The following is an 18,416-nucleotide window of genomic DNA, read 5'->3' as shown; positions in this document are numbered from 1 at the left end:
GAAAGAGTGAAACATGCAAGAATTAAACCAAGACCGATCTCTGGACATGTGGTTGTAGTAAATGACTTAGTATTGCAAAATGTATTTCAGATGTGGTTTCATCCTTGTCGTAGTTACTGCAGATGTCTTCAAAAGCCTGGAAAGGGAGTCAGGATGCAGCTTTGCCTTATTAGGAAACAATCTATGATTAAAACTCTCTCTCTCTGTTTCCAAAGGTCGAAAATCATTTCTGCTTTTAATTTGTATGCCATATTTGCTCACTTCCAGCGGGGTTTATAATCTAGTACTTCTAAAACAACAGGTCTGAATAATAATGAATGAACATAAACGGTTTTGAAACAGGCTTCTCGGCTAAAAGATTACTCAAATCTAGTGTGTTCTGCAAGTGACAAATCCCAAAGGAGTGGTTTAAGATTAGATTCATATATACAGTAGGATCAAAAATTCCAAAAGACCACACTGAAATTCTGGCACTCACTGTCTATTCTAAACTATGTTCAATTAAATAAACATAATTGACATAAAACACAGCTTATGGACTTCAAACAATGGGCATCTTTAAAAACAAATCAGAGCAAATGATACACCGATGAAGCAGACTTTCCAGTGCAACATATGATCCTGATTTATTCCTTTTCTAGAATACAGTAAATACATTCACAAACCGGTTCATTAGTTCAGCAGAAAACATTTGGTACAAACTTAAAAAGCTAATCTTGAGTGCATGTTGTCATTAAAGCAAAAAGGGCACACGCCAAATACTATGAAATCTGTAAAATCTACTTAATTAATTTGTAATGAAATAAATGTAAAAATATAGCATTTGTACTACAAAGTAGATCACAGATGGAAAGAACACATCTGCAAAGGTTTCTTAATGCAAAAAGTCTTTAAAGCCAGCAGAACCAGTTACACCCCAAATAGACTGTTTCCTCCACTTTATTGTTTGTCGTTCTGCAACAAAGTTTGTGTACGCTACATTCATTTACAAAAGCCAAATGAAGGCATAGACATGCTTTCATTCAATAGCATTTCAAAAGCATGTTTTCGGTTATGACTAGATACATTTAACTTACGTTAAACGTTTTGTGTATAATATTGTTTCCAAGTATTTTGTTATTGCTGTGATAGTTAAGAGATTTTTCTCATACGGGCCATAGAGTTGTAAGTCTTTAACATATAAATTAAAATTATTTTAAAGATATTTGGAGTCTGGGTGAAGAGATAATAGCATATTTTAACAAAACTGAACATTGCAACTGTCATTTTTAACTGACATAAACTTATAATATGGAAAAGCTAATAATAAAGACAAATACTTTACAAAAAGATAAAGTTAAAAATAAATGTGTAAGTACTTCACTTTTGAAATGGATGCCAGATGGATTTGGATATTACAAAGTGTTGCGTAAGTCAAATCCGTTTTTAATGAAATCATTCTAAATCCAAAATTTTGTGGTAAAAATTATTTAATATTGTTTAAGTAGTTCATAATGTTCCATTATATTTGCTACAGCTCCCCTATGAAAGCCTCTAGTCTCTTGTTGCTGGAAAAAAGCAAGCAATTTGGCAAAGCCAGACATTTATTTAACATGGAGTATTGACGTATATGTATAGAGACATAAAGAACGGACCCCTCAAATGTCTTTAACCCAAAGGTTTAGTTAAATGTTCTGTGTTGCTATTGTTGGATTCCTCTGGGTATAAAAAGAGCGTAAGTGGACATGAATGTAAAAGTAATTTACAGCCTGAAATGCTCTACTTTAAGCCTCCCCAAAACCAGACGGGGAAAGAAGGTTGGGGTTGAACTCTCTTGGAATTAGCCGTAAACATTACATTGAGTAATGAAGTGTTAAGTGACCAGGGAAATTAAAATGGTAGAAACATAAATGTACAGGTAGGTGGACTGTTTTATCAAAACATGTTGCATTAAGTTTAAGAGGCTTAAAATCTATGGGAAATGTGCAGTAATTGAATTTAAATGTCATAGAATTTATGAATGCAAGAATATTTCATGATCATCGAAATCAAGCCTTCTAGGTTCAAATGTGACTGATGAGAATGAGATGAGTGGCGGCCACGGAGCCATGTGCCCCTCACACACCAAGCTGAGGGACTGCTGGCCCCTGAAAGAGAAAGGGGCCGAAAGAAAGAGGAGGTGGGGGTGTGGGTGTGGGAGGACAGGGTTTGCCAGCTCAGCACCTCAGGCAACTATTGTGGGTGCACCTGGCTACAAGACTCATTTCAAATTTATAAAGTGCCTCCCAGATCTGCCAAGGGGAGCTTTACTCCTGAGGCACCTCAGACCGCTATTGTTTATTATTCTAGCCCAGCTCCCACTTACAACTGCCTGTTGTACGTTCACCAGAAACTCACTTGTGGCCTCAATTTTTCATGTTAGTGCGGAGCTTGGGAGGTGAGTCATGGTTGGACTGCGTTTTATACAGCGCATACGTAGAACAAGCATTTATTCTTATTGTAAACATTGCCTACTTAAACAGACCCTGACTCGAGCACATGCGTGCAGAGCCATAAATGTACATGTTGTACAATCTGCTCATTCTATCCTTGAATCAGCATCGTGTGTAGCGTATAGTGTAACCATTATTGTGCATGTGTACCGTTTGTACAAATTCATTTTATCGGTGCTAAATGATGTAAAGATATAGGCTTGTGAAATACCCATATTTTGTGGTAAAAAATACATATCTTTAAAACTTGAGGGTTCTCAAACTCTTACTAGATTCATATTGAAAATGTCTAAAAAGTCTGTTTAATGGAATAAATGCATCACATCCGTTAAGCTTAAAGCGATAGTTCCACCAAAACTAAAAATTATGTCATCATTTTCTGACCCTCTTGTCATTTCAAACCTGTATTGCTTCTTCTGCAGAACATAAAAGAAGACATTTTAAAGAATAATGGTTACCAAACAATGGCAGTACCCATTCTCTTCTATAGACAAAACCAGTCAATGGGTACCGCCGTTGTTTGGAACACTCCAAAAAAAGGTGCTATATAGCACTAAAAATGGAACCACTTTTAGTGCTAAATAGCACCCTATCTTGGTGCTTCAGTGGTTCTTCAGGGGTTCTTCAGAGGTGACTGATGTGCTTTATAGCACAGTTTCCGTATACAGAATCTGTTAAGCCCATGTATGATTCTTCGGTGCTTTTATATAGCACCTCAGTTATCCTAAATAACCAAAAGTGATTCCCCTATGCTATATAGCACCCTTTCTATATTGTAGGCTAACCAATATTCTATAAAGCGATAGTTCACCCAAAAATGAAAATTCTGTCATGAATTATTCACTCCCGAGTTGTTCCAAACCTGTAAACATTTATTTGTTCTGTTGAACACAGAGAAAAGTATTTGGACGAATGCTTGTAACCAAACAGTTTTTGGACCCCATTCACTATCATGGTAGGAAAAATTTGAATGGTCAAAAATGCCACAGAAGTGTTTGCTGTCCTAGATTCTTCAAAATATATTTTTGTGTTAAACAGAACAAAAAAAAAGTAATTTGTCCCATGGTGGTCAATGGTGGTCAATAACTGTTTGGTTATAAGCACTCTTCAATATATCTTTTTCTGTGTTCATCAGAACAGAGAAATTCATACAGAACTCGAAGGTGAGTAAATGATGACAGACTTTTCATTTTGGGGATCTATACCTTTAACATGCTTTCAATATGTTTGCATTTTAGTGACAGACGTTTTTTATGAAGTTGCCTCTTATTTTACTTGTTAACTTGAGCCTATTCAAAGTTCCAGCAGCACCTATTACACGGAAACTAGAATGTAATAAAACATGAATCATGAAGCACCCTGAAAATGACCTTCTCGCTGAAGAATGGACTGATATTAGATTCAAACTAATGAGCTCCAAAAAAGAGTCATACCTGCATTTTTTTCTCCTGGACAATGTTTCTTTGTGCTCGACTTGGAGATGGAGAACTATCATCTTTCCAAGTGCCCATGGCTGTTCAGAAAGAAGAAAAAAAGGGAGACTTTAGAAAGATACCCATCTCCAAAGATTTTTTAACATTGAGGTTAAAGCAATGATAATGCTCCGAAGATAACGTTATTTTATCTCGTGGAGAATCAAAGTTTCCCTGAAGTGAAGTGCGCCAGAAGGCCTACAACTATGTAAGTCAAGACGCCCTCTGTTGGAGAAACGTGGATACTGACAAAAATGTGTAGATCGAAATCTGTTGACATTTACATTTAGTCATTTAGCAGACGCTTTTATCGAAAGCGACTTACAGAGAGTTCAGGGAGCAATAAGCGATATGTCAAACAGGAGCCAGACCAATACCTGTTGAGAGAAAGAGAGAGGGTTATTTTATTTATTTGTTCAGTTAGGTAGTTCCTTGTGGAGGGCTCACCTTTTATTTTTATTGTTTAACAAAACCCTGTCATCTACACATTGCTGTTTTTCTTAAATGAATATTGACGTGTCAAGCACAACAGATGACTTTTCTACCTCCCAGTTTTGACTGTAGTCTGCAGATGGCATGTCAACATGTGTTAACTGTTTTATGGTGGTATATAAATTCTAAACTGTACATCGTACATAGAATTGAAAGTTAAATAACACATTTTCCTTCCTTTTTACTCAAGAATAGAAAACTAACTCGCCTGGCTTGGCAGGTAAAACAGCCGCTGTCATTCATTTTGATGTCCGGTGTCAGAAGGTGAGATGTTGTTGGACATTTACACCTCAACTTAATACTCCGTCTGGGAAGAAGAGGGGGCTTCTCCGAGCTCCAGAATGTGAAAAAGAGGGATTCCAACACTAACAGCACAGCCACTGGCTCGTCTCCATCCCTCTGGGCAAGACTGGCTCCCATCAAACATTTCTCTGCCAGCCTCTCATTGGCTCTGTAAGTACCACACATTCCCAGAATGCCTCACTTTATTTTCCAGCTCATATTTTCTCCCAGATCGTATGCTTAAATAGAGTCAGACAAAAAATGTGGTTCATTGAAAAGAGCTTATGTGGTTTGGAATGAAGGAGTGTAAAATGAGGTGTAAAGAGGGAACCCCTATACACTCTGCCGCTGTAATCCATGTTAAGTACTTTCTTTCTTAAAATTTTTATTTTCTGTGTGAAACGCACTATAATTGTGATGGGTTCTTCTATATTGTATTAGAACCTGACATTTAATCATATGTAGCCTACAGTACATCAGTGGCCTTTTCCCACTGCAAATATGTAAATATTTGTTATCAGTGTGTTTCTAATACCTTAAACATGGAATGAATGCAGCAGTTCAGCAAACAACACAACACCATGTTCACCATTCTTGTTCAGAGCAAGTCGAAACATTGAATGTCACAAGTATTCCGACAAATATAAAGTAACGACTTTATAATACAAGAATAAGTGTTCACAACATCATAATGCTAGCTAACAGTTTACTTTTAATAGCTTATTGTTTGGCATCATACGTCTTCCAGAAGGAAATATTATGCGCAAACAATGGTGTCAGAGACTCCTCTATATTAAATTATGAGCGAAAGAATCCCTCCACAATAATTGATCATTAATGTCACTCAACACTTCGTGTTAATATATACATGAGAATGCGATGTGCTTGTTACACTGAAAGGTTTGATAGATAAGTATACTGTAAGCTCTTGACCGGGCAAGTAGAAACAAAGCATGTCATTTTATTCTTAAGAAAAAATGAAGCAAACATTGAAGTTTCTTCTTTAGCTCCGTTCCTTAAGCTTCATCCCTGTACACCTGTTCTTCTGTTCATACTGAAATGAGATCATTTGCTTTGTTATTTTCTTTCTAGTGCGTTTCTTCTCTTCAACATGCTTCGTAAGATCCCGGGTAGAGCGGTTCAATAATAATATAAAAGTAATTGCTGACTTATTTGCTCTCTGTGTGTACACTTGTACTGGGCGGGAGGAACCAGGAGAGTTAAGATAAGCCTTGAGGTGAGGTGATGAATACACATCCAGTTTACTGTGTCAGAGATACATGGAGATAAAACCCTGTAATTTCATCACTACCACAATCTCATGAGTGCAGAGAAAGCATGTTAAGCATTCTTATACACACAGTTGTTGACAGACTCAATATTAAACTCACAACTTGCGCATGAAATGTTATATTCAAGTTTTAGAATTAAATTCATAAAATGATTTCTACTTTCAGAGCCTCACTGTTGCGGTCAGGGGGTTACCTCTGTGACGGACAGTTACCTGATATAATCTCACACCAATAGCGATATGAGGAACAGATAAGGCAGAGGTGTTCCAGCACGCCAGGCTGAGCAGAGAGTATGTAAAGTGCACCTTGAAGTAACTTTCTGACCTGCAGTAGAGTAGCAGCTGCACCACCGATAAGAAGCAGAGGAGATTCGGCCATCTGAGCGTTCTTCACCGCAGTGACAGTGTTGGTCAGTCCAGGTCCGGCCGTGACTGCAGCCACACCCACTGTGCCTACAGGGGCAAAACACTAGATTATCACCATCTAACATCCTCATGCAACACGAAGGACCCTCTTGCTTTCTTAGATTTGTTCTTACCGGAAAGTCTCGCCACGGCATCGGCTGCAAACACAGCCGTGGCCTCGTGCCGCGTGTCGACGATGCGGATGCCCAGTTTCTCACAGGCCACCAGGATGGGCGAGATGTGTCCTCCCACCAACGTAAAGACGAATTTGACCCCGTGAGCCCGCAGGACCTCCGCCACGCTCTCTCCTCCATGCCGGGGACTCTTACTTTCTGTCTGGGTGTCACAGACGTTGACAGTTAGAATAACATTCCCTGGTGTATAATGCAACAATCTTTGTCACTGCGAGGGGAGGAGAATACGCCTCAAGAGAATAGAATAATAGACACATTGTCGGATTGTGGGAGTGGTGTTTCCCTGTCCTGATTTATGGATATCTGCCAAAACAGGTGTTCTGCACGAACGTGTTTACATGCAATGTTGCAGTAAAAACTTGCAGTGTTGGCAATACAACAAGAATGCTCAAGTGTCAAATAGGCGCATGAGATCAAAGACAGCAAGGCTTGTGATGCAGTGAGCTGCGCGTGCACACCTGTCAGCCTGAGGAAGAGCGTGTGACACTTGTTCATGTGCTCAGACTTGAGAGACATGGAGAGAATCTCATCATGCTCTGTGTGGGGTAACAATATGCTAAAGCTGTGTAAACTCAAAGGATTGGTCTTTTAAGTACATGTTTCCTTTCTCTCAATGCTTTCCAAGCAGCATCTTTTGTGCAGGACCTCATGAAAACAGTACCTGCATGCTTTTACTAACACATACAAATTAATTGAGTTCAGCGCTCGGAGCTTTTTTTTAAATCAGTATTTTTAGGTTTTCCTTATCGTCTTTTACATCTAAATTATTGCAATTATTGACATCCGTTGTTTTCCTATTTAACTTTTACATACCAGCAAAGAAAATGTACGCTAGCTGAGATTGATATTTTATTGTAGGTGTGTTTTGAGGTCACCTTTTATAGGTCCTTTCATTTTCTTAATTGTGTTTTACAAAAAGAAAAAATCATTTAAAATCTTAATTAAAATGAATACACGGCGATGAAGGGGTTAACACAATTTAATATAATAAACACAAAGCAAACACTCACTATGGGGGAAAAACAGACAAAACTAAAATCAAAACTGAAAACAAAGACTTCCCACGACGGGGCATAAAACAAGACAAAAATGTTTAAATCTATAAACAATGTAGACTCGACTCACTACAAAAACATCAAGACAAGGGGCAGGGTAATCCAATGACTAACAAGGCACGATCTCAACAAGGCACGATCTCAACAAGGCACGATGTCAACAAGGCACGATCTCAACAAGGCACGATCTCAACAAGGCACGATCTCAACAAGGCTACGGAACCCATCATAGAAACAGGTACAGATACAACAAACGCACCCAAGACAATAGACAAGAGGGCATTAAATAGGGCAAACTAGCAAGGCATGATTACAGGACAGGTGTGGGTCATGAAACACTTCTTCTTCTTTAGGGTTTATTGGCGTTGGTAAACCAGCTTAAGGTGCATTACTGCCACCGACTGGACTGGAGTGTGGAACACGGATTACCTGGATAACTTATATTTTTAATAATAATAATAATACTACTGTTGTCATGAAACACTGAGGGGAAGCTAACGGGAAACAAGAGGGGCGGGGTCAGAGACGAGACCGGAGAGAACGCATATTATGTCATGACTGACAATAATATGTTTCTCTCCACACACAACACATGGCCCTGTCATGATCCTGCCACTAGACTAGAAAATCAAGACGTGAGAAGGCTGAATCATGACAGATTGTATAGTTCTGTTTCAGTTATTGGTCCAGTGTTATCAATGTGTCGAAGACAAACTTAACGTATCAGATTAACTACATTTAGATTTGTCTTTGTGTGAGTTCTTACTGAAAATACCTGATTTATCTGATTCCATAGCCATGTATTTGTTTAATATGTCTTTGTGTAAGTTCCTACTGAAAATATACGATTAATCTGTTTCCATAGACACGTTTCCCTGGTCCTGCATTTCTTGTTTTACAGGAATTTCAAATTCACGGAGTAATTTAATGGCATCAGGTCTTCCTGTAAGTAAGATACTGTTCAGGGTGGACTGCATGGAAATGCACCATTCTATAACACTCCTTGTTTCATTATTACTGTCTTTGTAACTAAAGCCCACAGTGTGGACACCAATCATATTCGGCATTGAAGAGCTGTTGGATCTCAGGTTTGTCTTTTTGTGTCTCTAGTAAATATTTGAGCTGTACTTTTAGGATTTCCTTTGTGGAAGAAGGAAATATTGAAATGTCAGATTTCCAGGTGATTTCAGTCACACGCCCTTTTTGCCTTATTTTCTTCATTTGCTTTGTTTGGTTCTCTTTTTTTGACTGTTTGCTAAGCTCAGCTGTGGTAGGATCAGCTGGAGCTTCTTTACTAGCAATACTTTGCACTACTTCATTGATAGCACTACTTTGCGGTTGGTCTGATGTTGATTTAGTTGACGATCGTAGATACAGTGCCTTGCGAAAGTATTCGGACCCCTTGAACTTTTCGACCTTTTGCCACATTTCAGGCTTCAAACATAAAGATATAAAACTAATAATTCTTTAAAAATTATTTTTTTGTGAAGAATCAACAACAAGTGGGACACAATTATGAAGTGGAACGAAATTCATTGGATATTTCAAACTTTTTTAACAAATAAAAAACTGAAAAATTGGGCGTGCAAAATTATTCAGCCCCTTTACTTTCAGTGCAGCAAACTCTCTCCAGAAGTTCAATGAGGATCTCTGAATGATCCAATGTTGACCTCAATGACTAATGATGATAAATAGAATCCCCCTGTGTGTAATCAAGTCTCTGTATAAAAGCACCTGCTCTGTGATAGTCTCAGAGGTCCGTTTAAAGCGCAGAGAGCATCATGAAGAACAAGGAACACACCAGGCAGGTCCGAGATACTGTTGTGGAGAAGTTAAAAGCCGGATTTGGATACAAAAAGATTTCCCAAGCTTTAAACATCCCAAGGAGCACTGTGCAAGCGATAATATTGAAATGGAAGGAGTATCAGACCACTGCAAATCTACGAAGACCCGGCCGTCCCTCTAAACTTTCAGCTCATACAAGGAGAAGACTGATCAGAGATGCAGCCAAGAGGCCCATGATCACTCTGGATGAACTGCAGAGATCTACAGCTGAGGTGGGAGACACTGTCCATAGGACAACAATCAGTTGTATACTGCACAAATCTGGCCTTTATGGAAGAGTGGCAAGAAGAAAGCCATTTCTTAAAGATATCCATAAAACGTGTCGTTTAAAGTTTGCCACAAACCACCTGGGAGACACACCAAACATGTGGAAGAAGGTGCTCTGGTCAGATGAAACCAAAATCTAACTTTTTTGGCAACAATGCAAAACGTTATGTTTGGCATAAAAGCAACACACCTCATCACCCTGCCTACACCATCCCCACTGTCAAACATGGTGGTGGCAGCATCATGGTTTGTGCCTGCTTTTCTTCAGCAGGGACAGGGAAGATGGTTAAAATTGATGGGTAGATGGATGGAGCCAAATACAGGACAATTCTGGAAGAAAACCTGATGGAGTCTGCAAAAGACCTGAGACTGGGATGGAGATTTTTTGTCTTCCAACAAGACAATGATCCAAAACATAAAGCAAAATCTACAATGGAATGGTTCACAAATGAACATATCAAAAAGAGGGGAGGAATTCCTTACGGCCAAAGAGGTTTAATTTGAGCAGCTTTGTCCTCTTGTCTATATAGAAATGCCTGGGCCCGACTTGCTGGTGAAAAACGCCGTGGTCCAGGGTGTGTTTTACACCTTCAACTGCCTGCTTGAATAAGATGCGTGCTTCCGCTTCATACAGAAATCCCCCGCTGTTCTTCATGTGTTTCTCCAAGATTGTGGATGGATTTTCATACACCAGGATGATTTTCCTTTTCTGCTCGAACCAGCGATGCAACGGTTGAACGTGCGGGCTTCTCTCTCGTCCTGACACCATCACATTAATAACCACTTCTTCATCTAATAACCAGTAGAAGCCAGGCTAGAGAAAAAGTTAAACAAACAAATGGTTAGCTGTCTAAGGACAATCTTTCATTTCTATGTAGTGTTTGTATTAAGATACAATGGGGTCCAAAAGTCTGACAAAACGAATACAAATATTTTTAATTTACGAGATATTTTGATCTGAATGTGTTACTAATAAACACTCGTACTTTATAATTAAGACAAGCATTACTATGCATTTTCACAAACAAAAAGCTTCACTTTCATGTTCAGGTTTTCCTCCGATTTTCAGTGTGACATTTGGACCGCACTGTAAATTACATTACTTTGAATCTTGTACAATCTTTTCAACTTACAAATCTAACGTTGTAATCGTCACTGGGGGATAAAACATTGACGAAGACCTGCAAAGAGAAAAGGTATCAAGCATTTGTAAAATGATCAAATTTGCGCTCACACCGCACACATGACATCTATATAAACATTCATAGCAGTGCTCTGCATTAGCACCTTCAACAAATGTAAGAAATTCTTAATAAAACTGCGAAAATATGTTTTAAGCCGTATTTCAATATTAATCAAAACTCTAATGTTTTATTCGGTGTACACGGCTAGGAAAATGACACTTACTTCTTGGCCATCAGACTTCCGATGAACCACATGAACTCCGTTTTTCACCCTCCCTTGTATATCATACATTGGCTTTGAATGGAACTGAAAAACACAAAATAAAAAGGTTAATATACACAATGCTAGTTGTCCAAAATGAATCCCATACATATGATGACAATGTATCATTAAAAGTGGACTCACCTTTAGTTGGCCCAGTCAAATCGAACTCGGGCATGACAGGCAGTGGGTCATACACCTGAGGCTTCTCTCCCATGCCCACAGCTTCTTTAAAGGCAAACCACTTATTTCTGAAGCAGAAAAATTGTTCTCTGGTCGATGGATACTCATCTGAAAGAGAGAGAAAAACACCTTATGACTAAACATCAAAATAAAGGATGACAATCATTTACAGCTTTAGTTTACAACGTTGAATTCAACAAACAAGCTTAATGTTGACAAGTAAACAGTTGATTATAATGCATTGAGTCATTATTTGATTACAGATGAGCTTGACTCAAATGAACATATATATTTAGAAAAACATGTTCAAAACTCTTGTTTTAAGAGCATAAACAACACATGGAAAAACTTAATGCGGCTGATACACACATGAAGGGATTCAAAGCAAATAAAGCTTCTGCATGTTTGTGTTTTTGCTTTACAAACAATAAACAAGTTAAAACGGACTTAAGAGCTGTAACAAACAGGCCACGCCCATTACATTTGTTTTGGGATAGAACTGTGGCGATGGCGATAACTGCATTTCTCAACAAAATATCTCAACACGACAGATTTAAGCAGTTTTGCTTTCACACGTTAAAATGTCAGTTTTACTCTCAATGTAACCGACATAAAGTTAGCATACAACGCTAATGTGAAATGCGCGGCAGTTAACGTTACACTTGATATTTTTATAAAGCCAAACATTTGGCGAACTCCTCGATTACACGAGCCAAACAGTCTTCAAATGTTTGCAAAAGTTTCATGTAAGTTCAATAAATAGTAACGAACCGTTTAAAACGCGGTGCATCACAATGTTCGCCATTTGTCACCAGTAGAGATCTCGTCTCGAGCGCTGCTAAGAACTGAAGAGTCGAAGCTCAACGCGTCTATATAAAACGGTCAGTTCTGGTCCTTGATTCTGATTGGTTGAGCGGAGATCAAAGCCGTTATAAAATACCCCGATATATAACGGCTGACCGCATTACCTAGAATCACTGCGCCACTCTTGTTACGTACAGCGAAATAATTGTCAAAATGTCCGATTTTGTTAAGAGATTGACATGACAGACAAATTAGACCAATAACAAAGACGACACGCTGAAGTTAATGAAAGAGAAATTGAAGACATCAAAAAGTCTAGAAATGAGGTGAATACTCATAAACAGACTATGTGCTCCGGGACCCGTTTCAATAAGGAGGTTCAAGCAACACTGAGTTAAAATATGAACTCTGAGTTGATTTACTCAGATAATCGCTACTCTGAGTTTTCTGTTTCAGAACAGCTGGTTTCAATCAGTTCAATCCACTCTGAGTAAATTTACTCTGGGTTACGCGTGTTCACCGCGGCTTTAAAAAGACATCATCAATTGAGCGAAGATAACACGATTCACCATGGCAACGCCACGTGACAAAAAGCGCTCAGTTTATTTCTCGCCAATAGAATAGGAGGCACTGTATATATATATTATACATATATACCTACGATTTTTGTCGTGTAGGTGCAATCCTTCTGCAATAAAAAGAACATGGCAGCAGCTGAAAATGAAATATAAAAACATCATTCAGTCCGGTGAGTTTAAATGCTCTTGCTAGTAGGATGCCTGACTGGGAAATGTTTGATATATTTAATAAACTGGCCTTGAAAGTTATGAGGACATGAGAACCGAGCACTGTGGCTGTAGAGGACAGAAAACTGGCATCTCTGTTGGTCGGGGACTGAGGCTTACACACTGCACAGCTCTTCACTAGCTGGCCTCCGTTACACATAGCTGGAGCAGAGGCAAGCATGGCCAGTTTTAGAGTCTAGTGACAGACGCAATAGGGACTGCGGTCTTTAGGCTCCTCGTTAGAGCGCTCGTCTCTCATTCTGACCGACGGCAGTTCGAAGTCCGCGCAGAACGGGGCGAGTGGGACCTTTTAAATGTGCACCCAATCACAATGAGAAATCCTAAAGGGTATTTGCATTATTATCTAATTCCAGAGGTGGCAGCAAGACCACATTTATTTGATCAGCCTAATTCAGATAGACGTTCACCATTCACCTGCAATCCTATGAAACTCCTCTTTGATGGCTCTCAAAGGAAACTTAACACAAATGTATAAAAAGTGCTTGAGAGCGATGCACACGTTTCTTACTGTGAGTAAGCAGTCGACGGATTGTGAGAACCTTCGTGGAATAACTACAGACATTAGCAAACGACTGAGTTTGATTGAGCTACCCAGTGCCAGCAAGGGGAATGCAGCCACAACCATGGACAGTGAGGAGGCCCAGCTCCATGGACCAAGTCATAGGGAGCCTGCACCCGGACCCTCTGTGTTGCCCGTCTTATCTGAGGAGATGGCTGGAGAGGGGATTGAGGTGGCGATGTCCCCAGCATGGAGCCGTGTATTAAAGTATGGTAAGCGCAAGCAATGTCACAGGAAACGATCTGCTGCTGCAGTACACAATAAGATTATAAATCCTGCTAGAGAGAAGAAGACCTATGGAATAGTTGGAACAGGTGCAGTGGAGAATATACATGCAGTGACAACTAAGCGGGTGAGTGTGTTTGTGACAAAGCTTGCTCCTGACTTAGACTCTGAGACTCTGGCTAGTTATTTAAAAGAACAACTCTCCAGAGATGTGACTTGTCAGAAGATTGGAACTGAGTATACTCGCTACAGCTCTTTTAAAGTTATAGCTGAATGCAAGGAAATAGCAGAGATGTATGCGCCGCAGCTGTGGCCAGAAGGGACTTATGTAAGACGCTTCTATGAGCATCGCAAGCCTAGGGCTGCGGTAGGGGCAGGTGTTAAAGCATCACTTGACATAGAAATGAGTGCGCCTGAGACAAGGGCGTCCCATGCATGTTAGACAATGATAAACTGCTATGAGAGTTGTGTCTTATAACTCCTGTGGTCTTCAGCTTGGACAGGATGCTGGAGCAAGAGCCCAACGCACTGTTATTGACAAGCTTTTTGAGAATGCTGATGTGGTGTGTTTGCGGGAGACTTTTTTAGCTATTCAAGATCTGGATAAACTAAATGTTGTGCATAATGATTTCCATGGGGCAGGGGAATCTACGACAGATTTAAACACCAGAATTCTGCGTGGCAGGATCCCTGGAGGTGTGGCCATATTCTGGCACAAGAAACTGGACCCGTTGGTCACTGTGATCAGGTTGGATGTTGACTGGCTCATAGGAATTAAGGTGGTTTATAATAAGAATGTTTTTATAATATTAAATGTATACACTCCATATGAATGTCACAATAATGAAAATGAGTACTTGAATAAGCTTGCCTGTATAGGGTCTTATATTAGGGAAAGTGAATATACATCAATTTTTGTCTTGGGAGACCTGAATGCAGATATATCAGATACAATTCTGCAAAGATCACAAGGTTATCTAGTCCACAAACATATTATTGCCAGCTGATAGCTACACACATGTGAGTGAAGCTTGGCATACTACATCCTGGTTGGACCATTGTATATCAACAGCTGATGCGCATGATTCTATAGGGGAGGCTGAGATCCTATATGGTTTGGACATAGCTGACCATATTCCTGTCTCTATGTTCATAAATGTTAAGGGTTTACCTGAGCTTGTTTGTAGTGGCAGTCATAAACAAGGTGAAATACTGGACTGGACCAGGCTCACAGAAGACGACTTGCAATATTACAAGTTACTGACTGATGTGCACTTGAGAAATATTGAGTTACCCGTTGATGCAATTATGTGTGTGGATAGCAGCTGTAAGAATGCAAGTCACAATAATGACCTATGTGCAATGTATGATAAAATTGTGAACTGTTTAGTTAATGGAAGTAAACCACTAAGTAGTGAGAAGGTTAAACAACATATTGTAAGACCAGGGTGGAATGACTATATCCATGATGCTCATATAAAGAGATGCAATATCGCAAGAGATGCATTTAAAAGATGGGTCTTAGCTGGCAAACCTAGGCATGGCCCAATATGTGAGCATAAGGTACGGTCTAATGCTAGGTTTAAATATGCTGTGCGTTTTATAAAAAGAAATGAGCTGGCTATGAGGGCTAACTCTGTGGCGAGAAAGTTACAAACTGATAATGTTTACGAGTTCTGGAAGGAGGTGAAAGTGGTTAACAATAGCAAAATGCCACTGCCCTCTAGTATTGATGGCATTACTGAACCGGAAAACATTGCAGAGCTATGGAGGAGACACTATGAGAACATTTTTAATTGTGTGAATAGTGATGTGTTTGACATGGGAGAGATACCTTACATTGATGATGTAGTCATCATGGCGGAGGAAGTATGTCATGCTATTGACAAACTTAAAATGAACAAAGCCTGTGGGCGGGATAGAATAACTGCAGAACATCTGAAATACGCTGGTTAAAGTATTTCTGTTATACTTGCTCTATGCTTTTCTGGGTTAATGAAGCATAGAATACTTCCTGGATCCATGTTATCTGTCTTGCTAGTGCCTGTAGTTAAAAATAAGACTGGTAAATTAACTAGTATAGATAACTATAGACCTATTGCACATGCAAGTGTACTATCCAAGGTACTAGAAGGGATTCTTATGGATAGGGTTGCAGAATACATAGTGTCAACAGATAATCAGTTTGGTTTTAAGAGCAAGCATGGAACCGATCTGTGTATTTATGCACTGAAAGAAATTGTCCATAGGTATAGATCACGCAATAGCACAGTCTTCATGTGTTTCCTGGATGCGTCAAAGGCTTTTGATCGTATCAATCATGGGAAACTGTTCGGTAAACTATATGAGCGTGGTGTCCCCTATTACTTAATCAGGATACTGCAGTACTGGTACTCCAACCAAACTATGCAAGTCAGGTGGGGGATGAGTTTGTCAAGCCCGTTCTATGTTTCCAATGGAGTGCGGCAGGGCGGAATTCTATCCCCGCTGCTATTCAACTTGTACATGGATGATTTATCTATGGAGCTAAAGGCCTGTAGAACTGGCTGCTTGGTGGGGGATAGTCTCACTAATCATATGCTTTATGCTGATGATTTGGTGGTACTGTCTCCCTCCAGTGCGGGCCTGCAACAACTTCTTAGAATATGCTCTCAATATGGACTAATGTTTGATATAAAATTTAACTCTATGAAGAGTGTAGTGCTGATCGTCAGAACAAAGGAGGATATGAAGTGTGTCTATCCCTCTTTCTCATTGGCAGATGAACCATTAGAGGTTGTAAAGAAAGTTAAATATCTGGGACATGTGATGAGAGATGACCTCTGTGATGATGATGATGTGCAGCGTCAGTGTGGAAAACTGTATGGACAGGCAAATATGCTGGCACGCAAATTCCACATGTGCACTCCTGATGTTAAAATCGCACTCTTTAAAGCCTATTGCACTCCATTTTATACTGCCCACCTGTGGTGTAATTTTAGTGAGTCGAAGATGAAGAAACTTAACGTGGCTTATAATGATGCATTGAGAATTGTGCTGAAAGTTCCTAGGTGGAATAGTGCCAGCGAAATGTTTGTGTCTAACAATGTGCCCACTTTCAATGCGGTTTTAAGAAATCTTATGTATAGATTCATGTGCAGACTGACAGGGTCTAAGAATACGATCATTGTATCCTTAGTGGATGTCTCTAAGAGTGATACAAGGTATACATATTGCTTTTGGAAACATTGGACCCGAAGCCTGTATATGTTTTTATAAATGATACCCCATCGGTCTCACTCCCATGTGTTGTTGTATTGTTTTGTAGTGTATTTATATATATATATATATATATATATATATATATATATCCGTACTGTGTTGTCTCTATGGACCTTTGTGTCTTGAATAAAGTTGATTGATTGCTGCTCTGCATACAGTTGCCTTGCTAACGTGTTCTGCATCCCCCGCGTTATATAGAAAGCTTCCTTTAGCAAAGAAACGTAAGGCCATACAGATAATCTGCTCAGATGTAAGAGTGCGGCCACGACGAGTGAGGTTAGTGATGTAAGGATGAAGCAGAGTGTGGATATATTTAATGGACTGTGAAGAAAAACTGTATCGCTCAAACAAAGAATCCTCCGGATATGATAAAACATCCAAATGGGGCTTCACCATATATTCTCTCCCGACATAAATTGAACTTTCTCTGAATGAACGGACATGCCATTTTAATGTCTGTGTTACGAACTTGTGCGCGATTATGGCGTTCCATTAGGTCCAAAATTATGACTAACCAGTCTCACTGAACGTGACGTCTGCGTCTGCCGAACGTGACGTCTGCCACTGCCGAGCGTGACGTCTGCGTCTGTTGCTTGACTCGTTGGTCTGCCGAACGTGACGTTTGCGTCTCATTGAACGCGACGTCTGCGTCTGCCTGAACATAGGCTACAAGCAATTTTATGTTTTTATATTGACAATACCTTTAAACAGTTATTAACTGAAAGTAAGCGTATTCTTTCTTTTTGGAATAGTAAATTAAAGTTTGAGTATGTTGTAGCTAATCATTTGACTGATCTCACGTTTCCCTTGCTTATTCTTGCTCACAACATATCACATTTCCAAGGGGTAATATCTCGTGGGCACGACAAAACTAAGTGAAACGAGATTGTCCCCTCCAGGTCTCCGTAAATGTGAGATTGGTCAACGTGGTAAATACATTTATTCAAATTATCCTGTCCTTTTGGAATAGGTTTTTTTGGAAATCCTTCTTGACAACATATCCAACAGGAAGAAATAGCATTAATGGAATTAAATATACAGCATGTACTTTTCACCACTAGGTGTCTCTAAGTCACCAAAATAAGAATCTTGATTTAAGTGTTCATATTTGCGTAATGTTTTTTTTTTGCATAGTTGCCATTTGTGTACTGCGTTTGGGAGGAGATCACATTTGATGGGAAACAAAATTATGTTTAACTGCAAGACCACCACAGTCCTCCAGATAAGCAGGGAATCATGTAAAGTGAATTAAAAAACACGACACAGTAGTTTTTTTCCGATTTTCATAAGTAGTATTTTTCATGTTAAGCTAGGGGGTAAAGGAATGCATTACACCTTTATGGCATGATGAACCACTG

Source organism: Barbatula barbatula, assembly GCF_947034865.1.
Source record: "Barbatula barbatula genome assembly, chromosome: 2".
Classification (NCBI taxonomy): Eukaryota; Metazoa; Chordata; class Actinopteri; order Cypriniformes; family Nemacheilidae; genus Barbatula; species Barbatula barbatula.
This window is presented reverse-complemented; position numbering follows the sequence as displayed.